Below are 4,426 nucleotides of genomic sequence, written 5' to 3' on the forward strand. Positions count from 1 at the left end.
AGCTCTTCAAATATTGACAGATAGGTTTCATGTTGACTGAGTGTTGTCTTGTTGTTTGTTTTGTTTTCATCTTCAAGGCATGTTCGGCAAATTGCGCAATTTAACACTCGCAGTATCCGCTGCCAATACCTCATTCAATGCTAATGACATTGATGCTTTTTGTTTGTTTTTTGTTGTTTTTTAAACTATTGAACATTAATATTGTCACGTTTTATTATGTCAATAAAAGTTCTGTATCTTTAAAAAGGAAAAGTCTTGTGAAAATGTGATTTCCAAACATGGTAAACATGTGCAAGCATTCGTCACCATTAGTTTGAAGATATGGCGCACTGTCCAGAAAAAGTAGCTGTACTGGTTTAGCTTCTTTACACAAGTAAATGCAAAAGTGCAGGCTCTGAGGTACAGTCAACTATAAGAGTGAAGGTATGGCATTTGAGGGACAGTTCTATAAAGAGTTTTACCATGAAACACCTGATTAAATGGATTTAAACAAATGTTTATCCTCAATAAAGCATGAATGAATCTGCTCTTTCAGTTATGTTTTCTTCATCAATGGGAATTTTTCCCCGGAGGAGTTGTAAAATATGATTGTTTATTATTATTATTTGTATTAGTAGTACGTAATAGTAGTAGTACTATCACTACTACTACTACTACTACTAATAGTAATAGTAATAATGTTATTATTATTAGAACTTTTCTAACTTTGGTCACAAAGTGCTTTACAATAAAATGGTCTGTAATTTCCTGTCTAAGCAGCAGAATATTTAGTGACAGAAATTGAAAACAATTCTAAATATGAACGTCATTGGCAGATTTTGAAATCCCCGTCCCCGTGTTCCATGGATGAACAATGTAATCACCCAAAATATATAATTTATGGATCCGCGCTAAAAATTATTCATGATATATATATATATATATTTTATTGTCACTTCAAATGTGTAATTTATTGGAAAAAATGGTCAAGCAGATATTGAAATCAGAGAAGAGTGGTGATTTAAGTGATTTTGATGAAGGGATGGTTGAAACTTGGATTTCCAGAGTCAATGTTTGAAAAGAGGAGACGTCCAGTGAGCAGTAGTTTCCTGGATAAATACACCTTGTGAATGCCTTAAATCAGGGGCCGGACTTCTTCAGGATGACAGAGATTCATGAGGAATTCAAGTAATCCTTTATTACAACTTGAGAAAGAAGCTGTCTCTGAATGTCCAGCATGTTGAACCTTGGGGCAGATGGATTCACAACACCTCGACGCCTCCCCGGACACCAGCCAACCGGATTGGGAACAGGAAAGTAACATGATTGGAAAAGCAATGCCCGACCTGTGAGTCCAAATCTGCTACGGTGAAAATTTAGATTGAATATATGGATCCATTCCGCATTGGTTTAACATGGTGGAAACCAGGTTCGAGAAAAGCAGGGTTCAAATTGTGGACATAGTGTAGGTCCTGCACCTGTGCCATTTTTTCAAAACTTGTCAAAAACAGAATCACAATTGCAACTGTCCTGTGTGTCCAAATGCATTTGAACTAATAATGCAATTTTCATTGCCATCATTTCCTTAACAATCAGTGAGTTTTTGTGTTATCCTACGTTTTAGAAAAGTGCTTTCGACACCACTGCTGTGTCAGAGATATGAGTATTTCAGTCCAGAGTTCAAAATAAAAAGTCAGAATTCTCTGCTTTGTTTTGTAAATGCAGATCCAAATTTCCCGGGATGTCAAATCCTATAATGCAGTTGACATTGAGACACATCTCAAGGACTTCTCTTCATGCTGTCGATCAGTCAACAATGTCCACCAAACATCCCCCATCTATAGCGTTCAGAATTTCTGTGCTGTACAATGAAACTGATTCTGGCTGCTTCATCCATCGTTATAAAGGCTTTGGTAAAAAGAAATCATAGATTTTGCAGGGCAGACAGAAAATTACAGTGGTGTACCCTCAAAAAAAAAAATTTAAATGGCATAGTTTTCATTTCAAGCTCAAGTTTAAAGTTTAAAGGTCAAACGCTTCCTTTTTCAACCGAATGAACTCTTTCTTTTGTTTCAAATGTAATCTGATATTTCTGTGTACTGACAGCTGACTCACATGTCCATCTGTCACCCGCATTGCTTTTATCCCAAGGGTGGTGTCTTTTTTGGCTCCTAGCATATTAGAAATTCTAGTCTAAATATTAATAAATTGTGGGGTGAGCACGTATAGTGATTGTAGGGTGTTTAACATGATGTTGTGATGTGTATAAAGCATTTTGTTCTCCATTATTTTCTGGTATGAAAAGTTCTCTATAAATACGTTTTCACTCATTGAATATGCACCCTGGACAGTTGGTCAGTCCAAGACCTTTATTTAGTGCTTAATGAACCTCAAATGGACGTTTTAGGATTGTGAGAGGAAACCAGATTTTCCTGAGAAAATCCACACGTGCATGCAAACTGCACACAGAAAGACTGCGAGCAAAGCATTGAACCAAGGATATTCACACCATGAGGGGAGAGGGGTAACCACTACATTAAGAGAAAAATAAAAACACTTAGCATGCACTTGATGCGTTGGACATCGGAATCCAATAATGTAGATAGACTAATAAATAGACTTTTGTGATTCCCAGTGGCGAGGCAGAGCAAAGTTATTAATATAGCACTATTCAGACACGAGACAACCCACAGCGCTTTACAAAGAAATCAAGACTACACATTAAAATATGGAGACAATGAAGTTGCATAAAGAGGAGAATAAATAAAGTAAAAACTTTATTATTAGAAAAGTTTACATATTAGATAATATGTCAACTCTATTGTATATTAGACAACCTGAGCAAATAAAACAATGATTTAAGGCCTGGTTTAGAGAACTGCGTGTGTCAGCAGGAAGTAACACAGGAATTAAAACCCTCCTGGTAAAGCTCCTCTGGAGGACCTCAATGGTCTGGAAGTGTCATAGTTAGAATCCTTTTTTATTATACTATGCATATACACGTATAAATACCATATTATTCAAGTAAATCCGATCATCTCTGGCTCCATCTTAAAAGAGTAGAGGCCATCGAGTTGGGAACCACAGTTGTTTTGACGACTCAGTCGCGAAATATTTGAGTAGACACAACTTTGCCAGAAGCACGGATGCTCTCCACAGTAAAGTTAGGAAGCCGCTTGCACGCGCTCCACAGTTGCAGACTTCGCAGAGGCCCAAACAAGCTCTGTGGGTGTGCTGCTCTTTGACAGCAGATGGGCGTTGCCCGTCCAGTCAGATGTCAGCTGCTCTCTCTGCCACGCCTCTCCGAACATGACTCCCTCTCAGGCAAACTTGAGAAGTTGAACACGCCTTGACGTGGGGGGGAGAAAAAGGCCCGCCCTCCGCGCCTACACCCTCGACTCCCATTGGCTCCGGCGCTTGTCAGAGTCAGTCGTATCCCATGTGACGTCACGGGCAGCGCCACACCGGGGCTGAGGAGGAGTGGGTGACTGGGAGCGATCACCGCCACCAGGAAAAAAAAAAATAAAAAATTACCGAGAGCGATAAAATGCACTGAAGGTACAGGTCCGCTCCACTGTCGGTAACACGTCTCGACTCCCCGGTGGATTCGGTGTTGTGGTCGGCGATAGTTTCAGCGTCATGGAGGCTCTCTGCTATGCGGCGCGGTTTGTAGCCAGTCGGCTGTGATTCCAGGGGATGTCTTTTCAGCTAACGCAGCGAGCTAACCATTAGCCTGCCCGTTTGGCTCCGTTGGCCGCCGATCGCCCCTGCGCTCCCGGGGAGAGGGGAGGGGGTGGAGAGAGATACCTGCTCCGGCGCTTCGCACGGATTGCAACGCGGCTCGTCGAGGGTCGGGAGCTTACGAAGAGCCAGCCGACCTGGATGGACTGTCGGCGGCGCTGGGGGGGCTCGTTGTCGTCTGCGCGGGCGTAACTTGCGGTAGTTTTCTGGGCGGCTAAAGGTTCGCGCTCGGCCGGGCAAATCAAACGTAAGCGATTTCGCCAATGCGGCCATGGCAGCCAGCTGTGTCCCGCTGTCTCCCGGGCTGAAGTGGGTCGTTCCCGACAAATTTGCCCGACGATGATAAAAAAAAACAACACGATTTTAAGCGGTATTGACACACTGGAATTTTACCAACTGGTCACTTAATGCCAGCAACCATTAGCTTACAAGCTAGTGACTGACACTCCAACCCCCCCCCCCCCCCCCAAAAAAAAAAAATCTTTTTTTTTTTGGTCGTTTTCTTGTTTTCCACGTTTCGACAGTTCTCCGACTTCTCTGCAGACATGTTGCATTGCAGGTTTTCTTCGAGCCTCGCTCCTGTAAACCCGGGGAGGACTTAAAAGACTCGGACTAACGTTAAACTGTCACATTTCTAAACACTTGACAGCTGCTTTTTTTTTTTTTTTTTTTTTACCGTCAAACCAGCGAGGCCTGGTCCTGCAGC

The sequence above is a fragment of the Blennius ocellaris genome (genome assembly GCF_963422515.1).
Source record: "Blennius ocellaris genome assembly, chromosome: 12".
Lineage (NCBI taxonomy): Eukaryota > Metazoa > Chordata > Actinopteri > Blenniiformes > Blenniidae > Blennius > Blennius ocellaris.